The sequence below is a fragment of the Hemiscyllium ocellatum genome, chromosome 5, assembly GCF_020745735.1.
Source record: "Hemiscyllium ocellatum isolate sHemOce1 chromosome 5, sHemOce1.pat.X.cur, whole genome shotgun sequence".
Lineage (NCBI taxonomy): Eukaryota > Metazoa > Chordata > Chondrichthyes > Orectolobiformes > Hemiscylliidae > Hemiscyllium > Hemiscyllium ocellatum.
Genome location: NC_083405.1, coordinates 31,978,118 through 32,003,336, shown reverse-complemented (window position 1 = coordinate 32,003,336; position 25,219 = coordinate 31,978,118). Strand labels below are relative to the sequence as shown.

General features: G+C 42.9%; 1 protein-coding gene across 6 annotated transcripts in view; it reads left to right on the top strand.

The window, feature by feature from the left end:
- Positions 1–25,219, top strand: part of rbms3 (RNA binding motif, single stranded interacting protein) — a 1,363,226-nt gene that overhangs the window by 240,428 nt on the left and 1,097,579 nt on the right. The gene's annotated exons all lie outside the window — the stretch shown is intronic.

Below are 25,219 nucleotides of genomic sequence, written 5' to 3'. Positions count from 1 at the left end.
CAAGTTAAAGTTTTTCATCAAACTCAAATATTGTCTTTTTAGGCTCAATTTAATAGAAACCAGGTTTTTCTGCATTTCACAAGAATTGCTCATTATTAGATTCTAACTTCAGGTAAATGACAGTGAACTGTGGACATAGGATTCAGCTGGTCAAAACTCTTCTAAAACATGCATGCAGGCAGAAGAAAGCACATTAGTGTTGCAGGTGATGGGAAAATAACTAGAAAAACAATTCAATGAGACGACCCTTTTGTTTTCCAGCACTTGCTGTTCTTTAGTCTCTCCTTCCCAGGTCCTTTTTGCCTCTTCACAAGAGGTACTGGCAATTGGTACATTAACCACAAAGTCTCTTAGTTAGTGTATAAAAACCACAGCCTACTGCATTGGTCAGGGAAAAATAAACTGGCTTGCTTCAGGCTTTTGGAATTTTCTTGAAGAGAAGGATACGTCATCTTCCCCTCCCATTCCGGCAGTAACATGCCGACCCAGAAGCTCTTCAGCTAGCCAGGAGCCAAGCTGATGGTTGTTGTCAGACTGCCATCCACACCTGGTCACAAGTACATGAACCAATCAGCTGCTTTTTACTGGCTGTACACTCTGTACACACTTTCCTGGTCATCTGCAAATGACAGCCCCATCTACAAACAGTCTCCCCCACTGTTTGAGGAATGTGGCAGTGTAAATGTGGCTTATTGGAACGTGCTATTTAAAAATGCAGCAATTACTTCCGCAACCCTTGGTTTTAAGATAGTCCTTTACTCATTTTGGTCCACAATTAAAAATAAAGAAAATAAAATGGTGTGATCTTCACAACGGTCCCGCCTTCCCAGAACAAGTCTGGTGTATCTTGCTCTCCAAGCTCTCTCATTTCCTAATTCCCCTTCTCTCCTTGACACTGCAAACCAAAATTTCCTTCCATCGCATTGATCCTCCTCCTCCTCCTCCTCCCATGCTCCGAAGCAGCTCAACCTCCACTGTGATTTCAGACCTGCCCCGATTCCAAGCCCAAGGTGACGGAATCCTAAGGTGATTTCCCGGAATATCAGATCCTCCTCTGTTCTCCTGAAAATCCTGCTGCAGCTCCGTGTGGCAGTGGTCAGGTCACATCGGAGGTTTAAATAGCTGCTGGTTTGACCGAGACCCTGCAAAGCTGCTTTTTGACCTCAGGCCCACGGATCACTACACGGCAACTAGCTGAGATGACGTTACCTCAGTGAGAAGGTCAACTTCAGTCTTCAGAGATTGAATGGCTCCTTCCAAGAGAACATCTATCACCATAGGCTGGTTCCATTTGTGCATTAATGGGGGGGTCAACAGTTCCATGCTAGAAACGGTGACCTCCAAACCATATAGAATACCATTTTCTAAGCTATGGCAAACTCCTCCATGTTTCTTAACAGTGACAGCCAGCTTTCTAGTAGATCTTAACTTTCTTCTGATTCTTTCTTGGGACGCGAGCATTGTTGTCATGTCCAGCATTTGCTGCCCCTCCCCCAATCACCTTTGGGAAGGTGGTGCCAAATGGCTTTATTGAACCACTGTCGTTCATCCGATGCTGCCACAGTGTTGCCGGAGAAGAAGGGTCTGGGATTTTGATCCCACATTAGGGAAGGAATCTTGATCTAATTGAACTCTGCACTCCTGCATTGTTCTCCCTCCAGGTGGCATTAGTAGAGTTTCTGTAGGGAAAAGACATGAGGGTCGAGGGAGAGAAAGGGGAGGAGGAACCAAGAGGTGTATGTCTCTGCCATCTCCAACTTGTAAATCACAAGGGATTGTGGGATGAGGGGAATCGGATTGAGACAATGGTCATATCTTGAGGTCAGTCACATACTTGAGGCGGAGCTCAGTGATTGATTTGATTTGGTTTATTGTTGTCACATGTAGCCAGATGCAGTGAAAAGTGTTGTTCTGCATGTTCTACAGGCAGATCATACCATACAAAGTGCATCGGTGTAGCAGAACAGAGTGCAGGATACAGTGTTACAGTCACAGAGAAGGTGGAGAGAGAGAAATTAATGTTTGAGAAGTCTGTTCAAAAGCCTGATAATAACAAGGAAGAGTGAGTGCTTCTGCCTGGGAGTTCGCTGATGAGGAAATTCAATGCAGTGAGGTAGGAGGGGCCGTTCTAGGTTCATAGAAAGGAGTGGTTCAGGAGATGGAGCTGGAGACAGACTCTAGAGCTACAGCCAGAGGCAGTGATTAGATGTGCAGCTGATGATTGTTGAGTTTGTATGTGCTTTTCCCAAACTAATCTGGGGAAGTAGTTTAACTTGGTACTAGGGAGATATATGTATTACATTTGTTTATAGTGTAATTAATTAAATACCATGATATAACTACAGGTCGTTATTGAATGATATTCTGAGCCTGTGTCCTAATTAGGTTACACTGTATCTCCTGCCACAAGACACAAGGAGGTCAGTGTCACAGGCATGACTGCACTTTGTAGCTGCTTCTTGCCCACAATCTCCTTCGACAGCCAATTTTTCTGTCACCTCAACAACTTGCCACCTTGATCGCCAATACTCACAGATTAGATTCCCTACAGTATGGAAACAGGCTCAACAAGTCCACACCAATCCTCAGAAGAGTAACCCACCCAGACCCAGTCCCTGACCAATACACCCTAACACTGTGGGCAATTTAGCATGGCCAGTTCACCTAACCTGCATGTTTTTGGACTGTGGGAGGAAACCGGAGCACCCGGAGGAAACCCACGCAGACACAGTGAAAATGTGCAAACTCCACACAGACAGTTGCCCAAGGCGGGAATCGAATCCGGGTCCCTGGCACTGTGAGGCAGCAGTTCTAACCACTGAGCCACCATGCCACCTCTCTCACCACTGTTTGCCACTCCTTCAATGCCACTCCCCTTGGTGGCCCGCTCGCTGCGCTCTTTGGAGATCAGTTCCCGAATCCTCTTGGTGACTCACTCGCCCCATCTTTTGCTTCCCCACTCAGTGCTAAACTCACCACTGTCCTTGGTGGCTGGTTCACTTCTCCTCCCACTCCCTATTCAGTCTGGTTTATCACTTTGCACTATGACTGCGTGGACTGTGACTGCACCCCCGGTAATTACAGTGGCAGCAAATTCAGCCAAAATAAAAGCAAATTAGAAACGACAGGGTAGGTGATGTGTTGCAGCTGTAGTTTATGGAACACCAATGTGATCCATGACAACCACATCTGCAGCTTGAAGAACTTCAGCTCAGAGTTTATGAACTGCAGTCTGAAATCTTACACTGCTTGAAGACTGAATGTTACTTCAACATTTGTTCCAGGAACACTGGAGTCATAGAGTCATAGAGATGTACAGCATGGAAACAGACCCTTTGGTCCAACCTGTTCATTCCGACCAGATATCCCAACCCAAACTAGTCCCACCTGCCAGCACCCAGCCCATATCCCTCCAAACCCTTCCTATTCATATACCCATCCAAATGCCTTTTAAATGCTGTAATTGTACCAGCCTCCATCACTTCCTCTGGCAGCTCATTCCACACACACACCACCCTCTACGTGAAAAAGTTGCCCCTTGGGTCCCTTTTAAATTTTTCCCCTCTACCCTAAACCTATGCCCTCAAGTTCTGGATTCCCCAGTCAAACTCCTTAGGCCTAGCACTTCAGATTTGACCCGTGTTCAGACACAGATCGGTATGAATATTTGAGGGGTAGGTCGGATGATCTGGAAGGTAGCTGTAGAAAAGAGAGGTGGTGACATGATGAAGTACAGGAAATTTGTGCTCTGGAAAATGAATCACAGAAACATAGCTACAGCTACAACAAGTAATAAAGAAGGCACATTAAATGTCTATTATTATATTGGAATGGAATATGAATTTAGGAAAGTCATGTTCCAACTGCACTGTGAAATGATATCTGAAGTAAAAGCAGAAAATGCTGGAGAAACTCAGCAGGTCTGACAACATCTGTGGAGAAAGAGAAGTAGAGGTATCGTTTCAAGTCTGATCTGACTCTCCTTTGAAACACACTTGGAGTGTTGTGTTCAGGTGTGACCTCCTTACCTGAGAAGAGATATACCAATTTAAATACAATTTAAATTAAGATGTAGCTTGAGGTTTGAATATTCACATGGGTGTGGGTTTATTGCGTACGCCTATAATTGCGTCACCTTTTTCAGCCGTATCAAATTTTCTTCCTTTGTTTTACCATGAAGACTTTTTATGAGACCTCAACACAGGCCTTGATAGCATCGGTTCCTGTTGGTGTGAGTCATATTCACAAATCACCATTCCTTTCTCATTGCCATGCCTTATAAAATGAGGCACGATCAGTAACTTTGACATTGTACTGGCATCTTCAGTTTGATATGTTTTCATGTTTGTAGTCCAAGAGTAAACAATCTTTTCTTACAATGTGTTGGAGAGAAGAGAGTCATAGGAGTGGGGAAAAGAAAGCTTGCATTTGTGTACTGCCTTTCACAACCTCTGGATGTCTCATTCATAGCGAATGAAGTGCTTTTGACTTAGAGGGCGATAGAAAATGCAGCGGCCAATGCAATGATGGCCAGATAATCTGTTCTTGTGCTATTGATGAAGGAATGTATATTGGCCAGAACATTAGGGATAACTCCCCTAGTCTACTTCAAACTATTGCTGCAAAATCTTTTACGCCAACCTGAGAAGGTAAACTTATCGTCAGTTTAACATCCTCTCTGATAGATGGAACCTCCAATATGCAGCACTCCCATAGCTCTGCACTGGAGTGTCAGGTTTTGGTGCTGGAGTCAGAACTGATTCAGAGATGGAGAAACACATCTAAAAACATCATAATTGCTCCTCCTGTTATATAGTGGGGGAACCGCATGGACTGCAGCAGCTCATCACCACCCTCTTGAGGACAATTCAGGATGGGGTCTGATCACCCACACTCCAATGGAATCATCAAAAAAACTAATGCCAGCTACAATTCAAAGATCTTACTCTGTAATCGGTACAAGACATCTCTATGACATGTATTGATGAAAGAACAATCTTTCAGTCCCAGAAGAAAGGAATTTAACTTAATGCTTCATAAAAACTGTTAGGAAACAAACAGTTCTTGAACAAATTATGTAAAAGGTGCCAGATCTGAACTTGAGACAACATGCATTCACGTTGTTCCTATTGACGTCAGTCCATGCACACAGTTCAAAGAGAATCAGTGGCTAATACCTGTTCTGCTAAAGTCACAGGCATGCTCCTCCTGGAGCATTTATCCAGTTTATCGGCTTGTGAAGTTTTGCTGTGAAGATTTTGAGTAGTATGGAGGCATGTTTTCTTAGTTGGTAACAGATAGATTGCCGATGTGACCTAACAGGTCAGTGCTTAAAGGTTCAGTGATATTTCACCTTTACTGAAATTTCAGGAAATGAATAATTTAGGATGATATTGATTTGGAAAACAGAATTGCTTCTGATTCTGCCAAATACACAATCAGTCTAAACTTGGAAAAAATAAATAAAGAGCAAAAAAGTCAAAATTGATGAAATGTTAGGACCAATATTTAGTGAAGGAAAGGGAAGATTAATATTTGGTTGCCGCATCAATGATATTTCAGTGGCCCGTTTGGAGTGACATGTCAGGACCGTTGCAGAGACCCAAATGGAACTGACTCCAAGGCAATTGCTTGGGAAATTGAAAATTCAATGTGCAATTATCTTACACATATCCAGAAATATTCATTAAAATCTGAGAATTTGAAGTAATATGCCTTGCATAAGCCTAATAATATCTCAGGGAAAAAAAATACTAAGGGACTAGAAACATACTCGAACACCTGGTAAGTATTAAACTGAACTCCCAACGCATCATTGATTCCCATATCTGATACTCATCACACTCACTGCCTGCTCACCCCCCACACTAAAACGACATGCTACTCTGATTCATCATCTCTTGACCTGCAAGCTCTCACCTGACCCCTTCAACCTGACTTATTGGACAACTCCACACACTATCTCACCGCTACTACCAGGAATTCCCCCTTACCCAACTTCTACCAGCCCAATGCATATCCATCAATAAAAACACAGAAGACTCAACTGGAGGTTTTCTGGCAAACTGCATTGAGTTTTATTGTGTTTTTTCTCATTGTGCAGCCTATCGGGATTTAGCACTGTAGTTTACCAATCTCACCTTATTAACTACCCAGCCTACCTCTGTGTGTCTCTCATGTCCAACTCCAAATCAATATTGCAAGATTATTTAACTGCCATCCTTTGCACTAGCATCATCTCTAAAAGAGGGTTCTGCAAATAATGTTCATTTGGAGATGCCCTGCATGATTCCTGAGATTTGACCCGGAGATGGCAGACAAAGAGAAAATGGCTCCCTTTGTTTGAGCGGTTACCTTGAGCTCCTGCTGGATGGGATAGTGCAGTCGTGGGCCTTCCTTTTTTACCAGGACCATTGGTTGAGGGCGTGATGCCAGAAAGTGTTGGTCTGGTCCAAGATTGTGACCCAGGTTAGTAGTCTCATTGTCACAGGAAGGTCCAGCAATTTACAGAAAAGGTCAATGATCTTTCCCACTCTGCCAATGTAACTGCCATCTTCTGTGTGGCACTGCAGCCTCACTCCATCTCTGTGACTGTACCCACCTCATGCACCGCCACTCGGTATTGCCTCAAGCATCCTCCTTTACTTGTTCTCGTCATCAACCAACACCACAAACCCTGCATACCCTCTGTGCTGCCTACTCACTCACTCAGGACACCTCCCCAATTGCATCAAAAGTAACTGTGATATCACCCACTTTCATCGACCTTAATACCTGCCTCTCACTCATTCTAGGAGAGAAACAGCCCACCCATAGGGTCAAGGGGCTGACGATCGGTGTTGGGCTACCCAGTGTTCAGTTTCCCACTGCTAATGTGGAGAACATCCTGATTCTGACCATGCAAAGAACTCAGAGATGCAGCCTGGTATGAGCTGGGTGTGTGTTCCTGGGCACATTATAAAGATAGTGGACGGTGTAACCCAACGTCCAGCATTGAAGTGCAAAAGTGTCCTATAAGAGGATTGGGCATGCCATGAGGATTGTTAGAAGCTGGTGCACGTTGGATGCCACTATCTGTGGGCATGAAGTGCACATGGTTGGTGCCCATGCAGAGTTCTCTGAGATGTTTGAGCCCTGTATTCAACATGGATGTAGCTCCAAACAAGCAGTGTGCCAAATGTCCTAGGTACTTGCACTGATTTCCAAGTTTCTTGACAAGTAGCTTGTTTGGAGCATTTAGTGAGCTAGAACATGCAACTTAGATGCGTTCGTCCTTTAACAAGGGATTAAACTGACAATAATCCCCCTTAATTGGTAACTCGCTGCTACCCAGGAGGAGCTTGCCATGTCTCTCATCAAAAGCCCAAAGGAAGGAGTGGAATACTCTCAATATTGAGTTGGGCCTGATTAGATTTCTCATCTGATTCTGCCACAAATCTCACTATATCCCACATTGCTCAGGTCCCCGTAGGATTCTACTCGAAGCTTTAGTTAGAAACAATTTACATCGTCATTCATTCTCTGGTCCCAGAAGTTGAAGGAGAGAGACGATGATGACAATAAACTGATTTATCTTTTCAAATAGAGATGCTTCATCAATTATAGTAAACTGCTAAATTTAGGAAGTTAAACTTGATAAGTATAAAAGAAGTAGTGCCACACAACTTGGCACTGTTTAGCAGATTAATCAGTAGATCGATTCCTGTTTGCTGTGGAATTAAAACGATTAAGGCTAGTGGTTTCTGGTGGCCAGGTCGTTATTTTAGCAGTGTTGATATCAGGCCCTGCCAAACCCCCACACTATCAGACTCCACTTGAAGAAAATGGAAGGTTCCATTGGACAACTCCTCTCTGCCTGGGACCCTTTGAAAGCATTCATTTAAATAAAAGATTTCAGAGCTTTCTGCTGCAGTTGCATTGTTCAGTCAATGGATTAAAAGCACTGGCTCCATTTTCTCCTCACAGATGCTGAGTTTGAAAATGTAAAAACCAAGTTGAACTCTGGGTGCGTATTAAACTACTCCCTGATCACCCCATTCACCGTCCTCGTCCTCCTTCTCTCCTGGCCAGCCCCAGCAGCAACAATTGACCCAACACCCCTCTGTCACCCAGGATCTGACACCTCCTTCCACCCCATGACCTGATGTCATTTCTCACACCTGACAATATCCCCCATCCTCCCCAGCAGTCAGACCCAGTCTCTCCATCTTCCCCTGTGCCTGACACGGCATCCCACCCACTGCACTGGGCCAGATACCCCCACGCCCCTGACTGAACCTAAACACTCCATCACTTTATCTAACAGCCTATATTCTCCTGGCACCCTGATATCGTAATCTTAACTTACTTACATACTTCCATAGGAGCTGTCAGATTGGCAGGCTGTGTGGTGGCCATTCCAATCACAGAATATGAAACCACTGGCATGAAAAGGGATCATGGTTTTTAACACCGTTGTGGAATGTGAGGGAGCTGTTAGTTTTTTGCAGCACTCCACAAGTCTGAATGAGCCATGATCGGAATGTCCTGCCAGAGTTGCCATAATGGAGAAAAACTAGGATCCCAATGATGGTCTGATTGTGATTGCCTCTCCTCGGAATATCTGCCCCGACAGTATTATTGGACCGGAAGATTTCTCCATTTAAGAAGCCTCAGAGATAATTCAAAGCCTCAAAAGTGGATGGGTTGGGTCAGATAGGAAATTAAAATATGGGTTTAAAACTCTGTAAGAAGAACCCAGCTTTCCTTGCTGCTCCCTTTTTGAGTTTCCATGGAAACACGATAAAGTAAGGACGGTCAGTCTGCTCCCAGAGGCAGGAGAGTGGTGCTGGAAAAGTACAGCAGGTCAGGTCAGGTAGCATCCAAGGTGCAGCCGAATCAATGTTTCGGGCAAAAGCCCTTCATAAGGCAGGTCTGTCCAGGAAATCTTTTTACAAAGTGGATGTGGGCTTTTATGTTAAAGAGATTGTAGCTTTTAACGTGTGGCGTGTTGCTTATATACTCAGACTTCAGTGAAGGCAAATTGGGTGAGAAAGGCTTTAGCATGGTGCTTTTGCGGAGTTGCTTTGGACCAGGAAGAGCAAAAATGTTTACTTTGGGTCTAAATAAACCGAAAATTTAAATAACCCTCTCATCTCCAGGGTCTGCCACTGCCCCCACACATATCACTATGTGATTTCTGAAGCTCTCTCACATTCACTGTACATCCCCTCCACACAATGGCTGTTACCCCCCATAATTGCTGGTTTCTGCTCCCTTTGCAGTATTGTGAACTTCCAGAAATTCCCCAAGGAAAAGTGTGGTGTAGTTTGCTGATTGACAGCTGCAGGAATTGTACTTGGATGGAAATGAGAATCTCAACAAACCTTCTGGCCTTATTTTCTGGGAGTGATGGATGCATGTTCATTTGATATCCATTGGAAGTACTCATTACTATATCAGCGTAAATATAACCATAAATGTAAAAAACTACTTTAAGATCATTTTAAACCCCCAAAACAAATAGGTTTAACTGCGGTGGGAAATTAAAATTCAAAAATTCCATGGTGAAATCCAACCTGCCTTGGACTTCTGGGGCAGAACTTCATGTATCACCGAGGCTCTTAACTTACAGCAATAAAGTTATTCTCAAACTCATTTCCGACAATGGGCTGTCCTGGGACTGATGCAGATCAACACTGCAGCCAGATGGAGAGGTGAATTGGGGAGTTCTCAACAGCACTCAGCTGAGAGTTGCCTTCAAAGGAGATTGAGGGAGTATTGGGGGAGGATGCCGGTGATGGGAAGAGTAAGGTTTTGTATCAGCCCCCTGTGGATCCTGGGGACCCATAGAGGAGGAACCTTCTCCCAGTTTCTCACCCATAGCCTGACAGGTGGCAGCTTGCTCACTCCTCGGGCAGGTGTGAGAAACACTGAGGCAGCACAGAGACAGGCCCTGGAACCATGAAGTGTCTCAGCTGGGATTGCCTGATGCCAATCCCATTTCATGTCAAATTGCAGTGTGGTCAAGCCTAGGCTGGCGGGCACTGTGGAAATCTCCACTCAGGAGCTTAAAATCTTGCTGGCTTCAATGGACAAAGTTAAAAATCACGCAACAGGTTGTAGTCCAGTTTGGAGGTACAAATTTCAGAGCACAGCTGTTTCATCAGGTGGCTAATGGCTTGCAAACTGATGAAGGAGCAGCGCTCCGATAGCTTGTATTTCCAAATAAACCTGTTGGACTATAACCTGGTGCTGTGTGATTTTTAAGTTTGTCCACCCCAGTCCAACACTGGGACCTCCACTTTATGGTTTTCAAGGAGACAAGACCAGATGGCCTGTCTACTCTCAGAAGATGCTATTGGTGGTGGGGAAGTGGAGGGCTAAATGACTTATTTTGGCTTGATTTCTGGTTTTACCTCTCATGTCTGTTTTTGGTGGTTTGGAAGATAAAACGAGGGAATAAGGACAAAAACCATGGTGATCCTGCTGTTATAACGCCAGTACTTTCACCAAACCTGTCCTTGTGTGTTTCCTATTCATTCATCCTCCACTGACTACACCTCCCCCTGAATTTGCACCTCAGTCATTAGCACAACGTGTATGTTTAAAGATTACATAATTATATTTCAAAAAGCAATTCCTGAATTCAAATGATCTGAAGTGAGAACAACATCGAAGCCACTGATACAACCTTAAAGTTGAGGGGTTTACCCTCTCTCTTGCCATTCATTTGCAAATATTCCTGAGCTATTAGGAAGATAGAACTGTCCACGCTTAAAAATGATTTTGAGTTGACCACATTCTGTTGCTTTGCTAAGCCAAGCTGGGAATGTTCAATGAAATGGTGTCAGTTACACCAGAAATGCACATATAAATTCGGCAGTCCCAGTTAATGAAAGGAGCTCTGTGTTGTGCTCAGTGCTCAGTGAAGTGTCTTTGAGAGAACAAGACTGAGCCCATATTGGCACTATTGACTGCTGATTTGCACAAACGTCCAGTCTCACTGGGCATGAGGATAAAAAAAAGCTTCTTAAGAGTTTGCCGATGTTACGGAGTCAGCATGTATTCCCACCCATATGTATTATGGAACAACATTCTGGTTGCTGGGGTTAAAGGACAGCACTTTCTGCTTCCTGCACTTGGAGCCAAATTCCATGTTTGTGACTCAGTTTCCAGGACAGTACCTTTATGACAGTGTCTCATGTTCTCCATTCTCAAAAGTCTTCTTCCTGTGTTATTTGTTCAGAGTCCTTTGACCAAATCTTTCTGTTGTTGGGAGTTACAGATGAACAAGAGTAAAGGATTCTTCCAGTCTGACATGGAGGTACCCCATTGATAGCATGAAAAACCGCGTGGAGTTGCACCAAAATTTTGAGATTCAGATTTTTGAGTGTGACCTGTTTTCATAAGTTACTACTCTTACTTCTACCCATTAAAATTTGCAAAGCAGTTCAGTGCAGGCTGTTTCACCCGAGTCCACACTCACCCACTGAAGAGCATCCTACCTAGACCCAAGCCCCCTCTCCCTGTAACCCTGCATTTCCCATGGCTAATCCAGCTAACCTACACATCCCTGGACACAATGGGCAATGTAGCACAGCCAATTCATTGAACTTGCGAATCTTCAGACTGTGGGAGGAAACTAGAGCACCCAGACACAGACACTGAGAGAACATACAAACTCCACACAGACAGTTATCTGAGGGTGGAATCGAACCTTGGTCCCTATCAATGAGAGGCAGCAGTGTTAACCACTGAGCCACCAACTTTCCTTCAGGTTTTTCTCAAGTTCTCAGAACTTTGGGCCAGGCTTTACCAATTCTCATTGGTAGAAATTTCCTTTGAATCCATTGACATGTTTTGAATTTCCATTAAAGCCCCAAACCTGCTGGAATTATGTTGACCAGCCACAATTTTGCAAATCAAAAATGGAGACCTCACCTTGCTCAAAAACCAGCCATATCTGGCAGGGAGACTTCTTTCTCCAAGCTACAGTGAGTATAAATCTCTTCACTAACTTAATTCCTTCAAACTCAAGCTATTTTTTGTATCCCTGAAAACTTACAGTGCTGAAGTCTCACAAAGTCAACCAGCTCATGAGAAATCTCAATCATCTGTAGACTGCCTTCTCATGGTGAAGCACTTCGAATGTTTGGGGTGAAGCCTCACTAGGCCAACAAGCCTGTCCAATCTCGGCATCTGCACTTCCCTGCCAGAAAAGCTGACTGAGGCAGGAAAGTGGGGATGCATCCACAAAGGTGTTCCGAAAGCCACCTTTTGTGCCTGGGAGCTTATGCCATTCCAAGTCTTCACTGTTCTCCTTGTTGTGGTGAAAGGTCAGTAAGCTAATTGTTCATGAGCTGCTGAATGGTGTAACAACTTTTACTTTTTACACGTGAACACTGGCATATCTGAGAGACCGTGTTGTCAGTTTTGTTTACAACGGGAGCTGCAATGAAATGGTGGACGTTGATTGCACATGAGGCAATCGATGGAGATGCCTTGCACACAATTGCCTGTCCTTTGCATTAACAACTTTACAGTGAGAATTACACTCAAAGTGGTGTGCAGCTTTGAGCAGACAGTGGTGCATACCCTGTTAGAGCACAGAAGACCATTTATCCTTTTGCAACACTGAAGTCAGGTTCTCTTGCACAGTAATGCCCAGAAACTAGCCTCCATACACACCTCTGCCCAGGCTACCTTCAGTTGTGGGGCTTCCAGTTGCCATCTATAGGGAAAAAAGAAAGTTCCTTTTTTTCCCTGGAGATCATTCAGGAGAACACTTAGGGATGTGTCATTGAAGTGTAGTTTTGCTATTTTCCTGGCCTCTAACGTCACATGGGGACAGTATTTTAAAACTGCGATGCAAAGGGATTTCTTCTCTCAGGTGACTGGAATTCTCTACCGCAGAGAATTGTGAAGGCGAGATCACTGAAAGTATTTAAAAATGAGGTCAACTGATGTTTGAAATATCAGGAAGTTGAGGGCTATGCTGAGCTGGCAGCTAAGAGGAGGTGAGGCCTGGGACAGGTCAGTGATGATCTTCGAGAATGGTGGGTCAGGCTTGAGGGCCCAGATGGTCTACTCCTGCTTCGGTTTCTTATGTCTTATCTCCAGGGTTCCAATGGAGTGATGAGCAAAAGTTGTGATGCTCCTTCATTGTGGAAAATAACGTGCTGTCCGGGTCAGTGTTAAATATAGTGCCCAGCGGCTGGCATCCAGCTGGTGTTGGCAGGGGGCCAGGACTTCCTGTCTATACCCCTGCCCATAAAAATGGCACTAAACTCGCACACATTCACAGAATAAGCTGAGAGTAAGCTCAATTGCGAGGGAAGATCTGCCCCGAAACAGCTTTTCTATCCACCTCCATGCTCAGCCTAAAAAAAACAAACTTCTGCGCAGTGAGATACATATTATTAACTTCACCCTCAAACAGATGAGTCCTGCTGATCGTGCAAGATGGCTGAGTAGACGTTTCTACCTTTGGGTCACCTTCATAATGAGGCACTGCAGTCTTCTGCACAGACATTTCTAGCAATAACCATGTCTCAGAACAGTTCTGTCTGCAGTTGACAAAGGCAGTACAGTTCAACTGTTGCCCACAGCTACCTTCGGAACTATAACTGTGGCCTTCTGTAACCCAATCCCCCAGGGAACTGTTGGAGTTCTGCATAAAATTAACTCACTAGTAACATCTTCAGGAGAGTTGGAGAATTCATCCATTACAGCAAAAACGTTTAGGCAGCTGCATGAAATGTCTGTCCAGTGCAGTCCTGTTACTGAATTCCCTGTGGTTCAGGGCAATGTGAGACACTGACATTACATTGTTGCTCTGACCATGGAACTATTGAATTCCATGACTGGAATGGGGTTCAACACCAATAAGTTAACATTGTCCCTGATCAGTTGCAACAACTCCTAAGTGCTGCTGTCAGATTCATAGGAAGTTTCCACAATGGTTTCATAAAGAAAGAGTCAAGAATCTCCTGATAAGATGGTGAAGGGTTGGGATGGAATCTGGGATTTTTGGCATTCCATTTGTTCTAATGGGTTGTGATTCATTTTTGATGTTTAACTCAGCAGTAGAATATTATCACATCAAAGACCATGTGATTGTTGAGATCAATTTTATTTGCCCTTAGGATGTGGGCATCGCTGGCTGGGCCAACATTTATTGCCAATCTCTCATTTCCCTTGAGAAGATGGCGGTGAGTTGCCTTCTTGAACTGCTGCGGTCCATGTGTAGTAGTGTCGCCCACAGTGTTGTAATGGAAGAAGTTCCAGGACTTTGACTCTGTGACAATGAAAATCAGTGATGTGTTTTCAAGTCAGAATGATGAGTGGCTTGGAAAGGAACTTGCAAGTCGTGGGGCTCCCATGCGTCTGCTGCCCTCCTCCTTTTAGATGGTAATGGTTGTGAGTTTAGAAGATGTTGTCTGAGGAGTCTTCATTTGTTACAGCAGTGCATCTTGGAGATAGTACACGCTGCTGCCATTGGTAATGGTGGTGAAAGTTTGAATGTTGAAGGTGGTAGATGTGGAGGTGGGGGATGGGCAATCATCTAAATTACTTTGTCCTGGATGGTGTCAAGATTCTTGTATTGTTGGAGCTACCCTTTTCCAGGCTTTGCTTCCTCGACAATAGATAAGCTTTAGGGAATGTGAAGCTGAGTTACTCACTGAATTATTCCTAGTCTCTGCTCTGTTTTGTAGCCACAGTATGCATATGACTAGTATAATTTAGTTTCTGGTCAATATTAGCCTTCACGATGTTGATATTATGAAGTGGTAATGCTATTAAATGTCAGGGCGTGATGGCTAGATCCTCTCTTATTGGCATAAATGTTACTTTGCACTTAGATTACCTGCAGTATGGAAACAGGCCCTTCGGCCCAAGAAGTCCACTCTGACCCTCCGAAGAGTAACTCACCCAAATCCATTCACCTATCCTATGTTAACCCCTGACTAATGCACCTAATATAATGGATGGTTTAGCATGGCCAAGTCACCTGACATACTCATCTTTAGACTGCGGGAGGAAACAGAGCACCCAGAGGAAATGCACACAGACACAAGGAGAATGTGCAAACTCCACACAGATAGTCACCCAAGGCTGGAGACAGACCCAGGTCCCTGGTGCTGTGAGGCAGCAGTGCTAACCACTGAACCACCACGTGAATGTTGACATGCAGCACTTCTGAAGGCACTGCTTCACCTCCTTAATAAATCATGAGTTCTTATTATGTGCAGTGCCCTTTGTACTTTTACAGTTCAGAAAGCACCAGGACTTTACTAACAGAAGAAGACAGGTTTGCTTTGGAACTCAGAACCTGGTGTCAGGAGGATCAATTAGTAAAAAACTCTTGTATGTTAGCAGACAGGGAAATATATGGGGAAATCGTTAATGGAACTTTCCTGTGATTAAAAGAGTAACTTTTAACACCTTCTATCATAATACCTTGTCAAAATTTTCTGCTAACTTCAATGATTTTAAAGATAAATGTCTCTCACCAACAAAAATGATTTGTTATTTCCAGAGGAACTCACACACCATCATGAGCTTGTTGAATGACAAAGCCAAATTGAAAGGCAGCATCTCATGTAACAGTGATCAAGGCTACATCTGATCATCCCAGGAGCGACCCAATGTGTTTTTCTGATACTTAACATCTGGATACCATCTGACACCCAGATCTTTGAAAGATGGTTAACTGTCGTTTTGCCTCTTGAGATTAAAGAGATAGAAGAGACCCTTGGGATAGATGTGGTTCTCACTAACAGCCTCCAAATGTTGGAAAGTAGTTCACTCCATTTTGCATCTCATGTTGTTTCTGAGGCAACATGACCTTGCCTCTGACTCTTATCTTTGCGGGACCTCTACGTGGAACATCGGTCTGAAACATACAATGAACTTGGAAAGCAGCAGCAAAACCTGTTGGTTTTAGCAGTGCAACTTGTACTAGGTGCAAGCTCAGAACTGTCAAGTTTAATGTTAAAAATCACTCGACACCAGGTTATAGTCCAACAGGTTTAATTGGAAGCACTAGCTTTTGGAGCGCTGCTCCTTCATCAACTGGTTGTGGAGTACAAGATTGTAAGACACAGAATTTATAGCAAAAGTTTACAGCGTGATGTAACTGGAATTATACTTTGAAAAATATCTTGATTGTTTGTTGAGTCTCTCATCTGGTAGAATGACCATGATAGTTTCACTTCTTTCATATGTAAATCGCAAAAGCTTTTTTAAAAAGTTACATTTTGCATGTTACATGTAAAAGTTACATGTGCTTCCAATTAAACTTGTTGGACTATAACCTGGTGTTGATTGCTTTTTAGCTTTATACACTCCAGTCCAACACCGGCACCTCCAAGTCAAGTTTAATGGTATACAAATTACAAGAGAGCCCTGATTGAGTATTTCCTGAAATTAGCTGAATATCAGAAAGCAGGGATATCTCAAACATCTCCCCAGGGTGCTCTCAATTGCCCTTCCCAAGGGCTTCCTCAGAGAGTTTACAACAACATCTCCCAGGGATTTTTCAGTTTCTTCCCCAAGGGCGCCCCAGTCACCTCCTCCAGGGTTTTTAAAGGCCTCTCTGAGGGCTGTCAGCAGCCTCTCCCAGGTCTCCCTCAAGTCTGATGTAATAATTTGGGGTGAGATGAAAAATTCTGAAGAAAAGCAGAAGGTGGAAAAGAATGGAATGGAGAATGAAATGAAATATTCCTTGCCTTCAGTTATCACGTTGCTTTGTATGAATAATAAAAAGTTAAATAACTGCATTAAACTGTTGCTTAACGATGCTTCCAGCATTTAGATCTATTATGAAAATGGCATTTCATATTAACTGCCACTAGCATGTTTTTAAAAATAACATGAACCAAATAATTTCATGGGAGCACATGGCATATTTTAATCAGGTATTAACCTTGGCTCAGATATAACACTCGTTGCAGGAAGTCAGAAGATCGGTTTTTCAAGTATCACTGCAGGGACTTGAGTGTTATATTGAGGCTGAGATTTCAGCATAGCCTTATAAAGGGATACTAGGTTCCTACAGTTTTATAGGATGAGCATTCTGCTGAGAACATTGGATTGCAGAATCAGTCTTTATCACTATTACTGGGTAGAGATTCTGATGATGTCTGAACAGTAAACATACTGCATTTGTGTGTGTTCAGTGCTCAAATACAAGCAGTGGATTGCTTAAAAAGAAATGCTACAAGTACATTATTCTTCAGGATATGGGAATTCGGGCAGGGCTGATATTTAATTCATATTTGAATTATCCTGGAAAACTACTCCAGTCCAAGGTGATACCTACTGAAACTCAGATCCTGTGTGACCTTTAAGAAACTGAGATATGGTGATCTTCCAGTATATCTGCAGCTATGGTCTTTCAGATGTTGTAGATAGTAGATTCAGGAGGTGTGCTGAAAAAGGTCTAGTTATTCTAGATCGTGCATAACTGTCACAATAATTGATTCCTAGAACCTTGTATTATTGTAGACATTTTTAAACTTTAATTCCAATTAATGTTTTTTTTTGAAGAGAACTGCTACTGACAGAAAACAGTGCAGATGTTAGTTCTGTGCTGTCCAACAAGGTCCTGTGTAGGGCCCATGGAATGTCATACCTCTAGCATGTCAGCAACATCAAGCAGAAACAAGCTGCAGCAGGAAGTGACGAAGGTGGTTAGGAAGCTGAACTTCCTGATAGTGGAGAATCACCTTTCTTTATGCTTATCCTTCCAGGATTATACAAAAAAAGGGGTTAAAAGCCAACTGCAACCTTGGTCTCTGAATACTCGTGGGAGAAAGTGCCCGAGTGAGGCACCCCTGAGAACCGGCCAATGTTCAAGGGCTAATGTACTGTGAAGTCACAGCCACAGAACCATACACTAGCCACCCCTGCATTGCAAGTAAAGAAATGATCTCTTTTTGTTTGCCAGAAGCCAATATGCAGACAAAAGGAAATAAGAGAACAGAAGTTCTCTCACTCTAGGTACTGTCAGCTAACCACTATAAAAAGGAAATGGGACAGAAGTACATTATCTACCCCAAGAATCCAAAAAAAATGCTGTTCAACTATTAACACTGTATTATCATACCTTTTAACTTTTTTAAAAACTTTAAAACTTCTCATTCCTAATCTGCATGCATGTGTATTATTTTCCTTTTAATCTGAGGAATTGGGAAGCTCATACTTTTGCTACATCAAGAAAGCTGGTTCAGTTTTTAAAACATAAATCCATTTGGTCTTGGAGAGAGTTGTCTATACCAACTGAGGGGATACGTGCATTAAGAAGGGAGCCAGTTCAGCCTTATCTGGGAGCTTAATGATTCATGGTGTGCCCATCATAATAACTTGGGGAATCTCGCTCAGTCTCAGGTCTTAACAGCATTGTTGATTGAATCTTATATTCTTAGTATAAATTCATTTTCATCAGCATTTTTTGGAAGATTTCTCTCCCCAGATTTTCTTGTGCTATCATCCAAATCTGCCCAATTAGCCACTTTCCCAGCCCCTCTGGTACCCTACTCATCTGGTGCCCAATTTTCACACCACCTGGAGCTGGAAATAATTACCACTGCCAAGACATCCCAGGATCTATGGGCATACCGGGTGCTAGCATCACCATGGTACCCAGTCAAGCTTGGCAATCCAGAGATTCTCTTCACCATAACTAAAGTGACACAGCAGCTGCAAACCAATGCTTCTCAGAAAACATGGCTGGCACAGGGCACTTCACTGCCCACACCACGATACTTTTCTACAATATCACTGTTTAAACACGAAGCCACACAACTCACTGGTCGTTAGTCACATTCCAACACACATTCCTTTCTGAATTGCCCACCATAGTTCAGCACCTTATCTCTGATGGATATGTGGCCATCAAATGCAGGATTGCTTTCAAATACGCCAACATTAACTTTTATTTGCAATTGTCAAAACGAATGGAAATAAATGGAGAAGCTGCATTTTTGACTTGGAACAGAAATAGACTGCATGCCTTTCCAGCACCAGTAATTTTACAGTCAACAATTGAACTGTGCACCCAGTTGTCATCTACTGGAACCAGCTGTCACTGACGTCCTGTGTTGCTTCTTGCATCTGACACTGCACCGTTCTCTTGTGTACAAGGTGATGTTCCTCCTGCTCAATATCTTCATCCTCTGCCTTGGCAGATTGTCCCCAGTTCCATTACATCCTGCTTGGCCTGCTGCTGCTGTATGGAGCATAGCATGTTCGCATTCTGTGGCACACTCTGTCTGGAGTACACCTCACATCCAAACAAGGGAACCTCATCTTCCGGAGGCCTAGTATCTGCTCCACTGTGGCCCTGGTTGAAGAATGGGCTGCATTGCTTCTGTGCTCCACCTCAGGCAAGGGGGGGGAGCGGGGGGTGGTTACATAATGAAGTCAACAGGCATGATCGCATTCCTTTCCCAGTAAGCATCCTTAGTAAGGTAACAGGGCATCCAGCACGGCAGAAGCACCATGCCAGTTCCCAGGGTACTGGCTGCAAGCATCTAAGGTTTGGTAACTGACCATCACTGAGTCTTGCTCATTGCCGGAAGGAAGTCTTTTTCCCTTGATGACCTCGGCTGCACTACCATGTAGTACTTCAGTGCCACGTGTGTGTAACCAAGGGCAAACTGCGGCCAGGATAAGGCAAAGAGTGCTAGTGGCCAGGCTGCAGCACTAACCTTCTACACCCGCCGACATATATCCAGGGATAGCCTCAGGCTGCACTAACACTGTGTCTTGTAGACACAGAATCATAGAACTGTTCCACCACAGAAGGAGACAATTCAGTCCATCTTACCTGTGCTGGTCCACACAGAGGAAATTGCATTGAGCACAAAAGACCCTGGCTGCCCTGTGCCCCTGACCTGTAACCTCTCCACGGGGACGCTGTTTGGCAGCTGCTGGAGGTTACTACTGGTCCTGGGCTGGATGGTGCCTCTGTTCCTTCTCCATATCTCTGCACCTTTGTTGCATCATTGCAACTGCAACAATAACTCTGCTATGGCTGAATCCATCAGTCACACTCAGAATGTACCTGTGTATGAAACATAAGGGCACAAACAGATCCTTAGTAAAGTGACGGTCAGCATTCACCTCACCTTCCACACCGCAGGACATGAGCCATTTCAACAAGGAAGGTCATAGAATAATTCAACTTGACATTCTGCCATTGGACCTTACTCCATTGAGTGCATGGCCAGTCATGTGGCAAACACAAGGTGGAAGTGTGTTCATGCTGCATTAGTCATGATGCCTTCTCCTCCCAGCCCCATATTACCCACAGAAGGTATTAGAAAGTCCTAGATTATACTGACAATTCAGGTAGAGAGGGAGTCAGCTCGATGCCCCTGTGCACCCTAGGGTGGTCTGGCAATAGTTGTGTGTGTTATGGCAGGGGCACCAATTACTTCAGCTTCATAGAGATGCCCATCTGCAATTTGCAAGGACCAGTGAAATAGTGAGCAGTATTTGCAGCCCACACAGTTAGCTGAACCCAGTCTGTACTTCTCTTGCACAGTGATATAATTGCCAGCAACGTGATCCTGTACTCAACAAGTATGGATGGAACCGTTGATGGGACTCCCATCACATTGAAGTGAAGCCACATCTTTGGTCATGAAGTGGTAAGTGACTCCGCCGCTCTGAGCATGATCGCAACTAAATCTGTGATCTCTACAATAGTGAAGGAGATGGGAACATGGGAACTCCACCACCTGACGGGTCCTGTTCAAGCCATGCACCATCCAGACTTCGAAATCCATAATCACTCTTTAACATTACCAGGTTCTGTATGCTCCCTGTCTAACAACACTATTGCTGTCCCTACATTACCGCACAGCCTATAATGTTTCGAAAGGAGAGCACATCTCTACCTTCGCAAGGGCGGTTAGGAATGGGAAATGCTGGACTTATCAGCAATGCCTACCTTCAGTGAACAAATGAAAAACACTACATTCCTGGTCAGCGTCCTTTAGGTGATGGGAAGACTTTACTGAGTTAGTCACCCCGCTGTACCGAGCTTCTAACTACAGCATTTATTGGGTTGATCTACCTGATCTTTTGGCCAATATTAACCTCCAGCCCATTGGTGGTGAAGGACTCGTGGAGCTAGAAATGCAACAGAAGTTGGTTAAGATCTCTCTTTTTGAATTTGGCCATTATATGGCCCTTGTAGAATGTCATTTGTTTGCCTATGCCTGGATAATAGCCAGGTCTTTCTGCCTGCAGGAACAGATCTAAATAATGTGGTCTGGAGCTGAACATTACAGTGGTTAGCAATATTCCTTGTCTTCTGATGGAGGCCCAATCATTCATGAAGCAAATGAAGTTAGGCTAAGGAACTCCAGTAGACAGGTCTTAAGGCTGACCTAAATTCAACAATCACAGTCTTCATCCTTTGCATCAAATGTGACTGCAGCCAAGGCCATGGTTTCACACAGTTCCCCATTGAGTTCAGTTCATTGTTAGGATTCCTCATTGGCTCAGATGTTGCTTTGTTAACAAAGACAGTAACATTCACCTCACCTGTAGGTTTGGTCTTTTGTCTTTTGAATCAAGACTGTAATATTCCAGACCCTAAGTGGGTTTTGGTGGAACCTAAATTGAGCATTAGTGTTTGAGTATTTGGAATTCCCTTCCTCAAAAGGCAATGGATGCACAATCTTTAAATATTTCTAAGGCAGAGGTTGATGACCAAGGGGATGAAAGATTATGGGGGATCTGCAGGAATGCAGAGTTGAGGTTAAAAACCAACCGGCCATGATCCTATTGAATGACGGAGTGGGCTTGATGGGCCCAGGGCCTACTGTTGTTTCTTCCCCACATGTTTTATTTATATTTTGGTAAACATCAGGGGGCTTAGCTGACCATGTGGCTTCACATTTAAACCTTGCCCTTCAGAATTTATATCTATAAGTTTCTTAAACATCAGCAAAATGACAGGCCCAAGCAATTTTATTGTTTCTACTTTCCTTTGGAAGAGGCAAAGACCACCTGGTCTGACATTAAGGTTTCGAGTCACATAGGCTCTGATTTTAAATGACCCAAGTGTGCTGTTCTTTAGCATCATGTATTTCAATAAGACAGTTAAGGTTCTTTCCTTAAATGTCAGCCATCTGACACATTAATACCCAAACCCAGTGAGTTTAATAAATATAGTATGCAATTTAATTAAAACAATTCCAAGAGGAAATTATGCAAAATTCTGACTAAATAGTACAGTCGAGGCCGAAATGATTTATTATAGCATTCCTATTTAATGCAGAGTGCCTATTAAACATATAAAGCAGACACTGTATAATGAACCGGTTTTGATTTCGCTGGAGGGGCTGTCAAGTAAGAAAAGCCTTTAAATGCTGACAATTTTGATGATATCAAATCTCAATTTGAGTAATTTGCTTTTGTATTTTCTCATTTTCCTCCCACTGTGAAATATGTGAATCTAGCCAGAATACTATCCTCAGTGCAGTTCCTTCATGTATAACTGGATAATAAGCATTTTCCTTTCTGAATCATCCTGTCCTTCCCAGTTACTCTTTTTCAGCAGCCACACATACACATTTTACAGTGGATAGCAATGATTACTCAGGGCTGGGACCAAGACCTTAACATTTTTCCTTTCAGCCTTGGCAGAAAACAATAGAAATTCCAGATATTTTCAATGTCTTGTTTTAAATCCTAAACTGGTTCCTTGCATGAAGTTCAGTGCAAACAAAAGATTGAACCTAGAAATGTTTTGACCTGTATGGCTCGACATTACACCATACTGTGTCAGTTAAGGCACTGAAGTTTTCCTGACCTGAGGTACATTTTCCCATTTGTATTACCCATATACTCATGGAAAGATGTGGTAAAGCAAACAGAAAATAAACCCAGTGCTAGTAATTTCAACTTGCAATGCGTTTGAACATTGTGCTACTGAGCAATATTGGTAATGGTAGTCTTCAGTTTCTGCAAATGTACCAGTTATGGATTATTGCTACAGGGATAAAACGCAACTGAAATTTGTTACAATCTTACACCAAGAAAACTGCTGAGATACAGCGATGGAGGGATCCAGTAGCTGTTGTTCATTTCATAGCCTTAGTGGTCATTTAATAGTTTGAGTAAAAATGAACGACTCTTGCAGGGGAATGACAAATTAATCAGATACCCAATTTCTGCCTCATAAGGGAATGAGTAATTGCTGGTGGTATTATCCATAATACTGGCGCATTATATAACATGACCAGTTTCATGGGAAAGAACTGACAAGAAAATAGGCATGTCATAGTTTATCTGATTGCTATTATCAATCAACACCAGGGCCTTAAACTTGACTTTATGAAATATGGAAATAATTTGTCATTTCGCTTCCCAGCTCTTAGAACATCAGGTACAGGCTACATTAAAAATTGCGTGAAATTTCTAGCATTGACAGTCAAAAGTTATTCCAAATGTGAATGCAGATTCAAGTTCTTTTTATCTACACTTTATTCTGGAGTACCTTTGAGTTTCTTTCATTTCCTGTGAGTAAGGTTATTCCCAGTCCAAATGTAGGTGAGCTTGGGAACAGATTGTTGTTCATTTTCAAACTGATTATGGTTAATATTGAGAAATCCATTTGGAATAGCAGCCTATCAAACCCATTTATATTATTATGCAGAATTCCTGTGCTCATCTTAAAAGTTCATGATGGATTGGGTGGAGGCAGAATCTGTTTTGATCTGACTTGCAGATTTGCAGATATATTTAATTTTACAAAAGAAAGGCATTGAGATTGACTGAATGCTTGTGATATTCATGAGTTATAGGGCTTTTATTTCCATTAATGAATATCTGCAGGTGTTATTAAAAGAGAGATATCTGCAACTGTCAGCCAAATAGCAAAATCTTTGGGTCATGGAGGGGATTAAACCACATGTGTGAATGGAGATATACACTGGGAATAATCCACAGTGCCTCTTTGTTTTGCGTAAGATGAGGTCCTTGAAGATTTTTTTTTGCTGAAGGTCTTTGCTAAAGTCAAGATCCATGGTGCTGCTCCTACCAAAGATGTCAACATGAAAGTGTGTGGAAATATCATAGAGTCATGCAACATGGAAACAGATCCTTCGAGCCAATCAGTCCATACCAACCACAATCCCAAACTAAACTAGCCTAACCTGCCTGAGCTTGGCCCATAACCCTCCAAACATTTCTTAGTCAGGTACTTATCCAAATGTCTTTTAAACATTGTAACTGTAAGTGTATTCGCCATTTCCTCTGCAAGTTCATTCCACACACAAACTATTCTGTGTGTGAAAAAGTTGCCCCCCCCACCTTGTCTGGAGATCCTCCACCATGGGGAAAGGACACATACCATTCACCTTATCTGTACTCCTCATGATTTTATAGACTTCTTTAAGGTCACCCCTCAACCTCCTATGCTCCAGTGAAAAATGTCCCAGCCAATCTAGCCTTTCCTTATAACTCAAACCCTCCACTCCTGGTAACATCCTGGTAAATCTTTTTTGAACCGTCTCCAGTTTAGTGATAACTTTCCTATAATATGGTGACCAGAACTGGACATTGTACTCCCGACAAGGCTTCACCAACATCTTGTACAATATTAATGTGACTTTCCAACTCTTTTACTTAAAGGTCCTTTTCAACAAAAATGTGAGAGCAACAATGGCAAGGCGATAATTATGATTTATTTTCCTGATGTGATGGTGAATTTTCTTTATCATTATGTTTGTTTTTACAATTTAACAATTTGTTCATACATTTTGGAATATATCCAAAGTTGACCACAGTGTTTTGGCACAGGAATCACAAATAAGGCAGACAAGGTGATAGTTCCAATTCCCTGAACTATGTTACTGATTTTATTCAGACATCAGAACAATCTTCCAATGGTATTTGACAAATATTTCTGGTGCTTACTGACAGCTCTCCAGATTTATGTAATTTAATATCATAACTTGCCATTGAGGGATGGGACCTCATTGGCTTTCCAGTGAGTAGCATTGCCACTACACTGTCATACCCAAAGAAGGCAAAGTAATTGTGTACAATGTCTGAAATTGCATTTTCAGAAGGTTTTGGGAATTCTGGACTTTTGTTTTGCAATGGTTGATTGGTCATGCAATAGTAATTGCACGATTAAGGAGTAGATCTGCCTATCTCCTGATATTTTATGTGTGTGCCACCTATCCACATTTTATTAGTGTGTTGGTTCTTT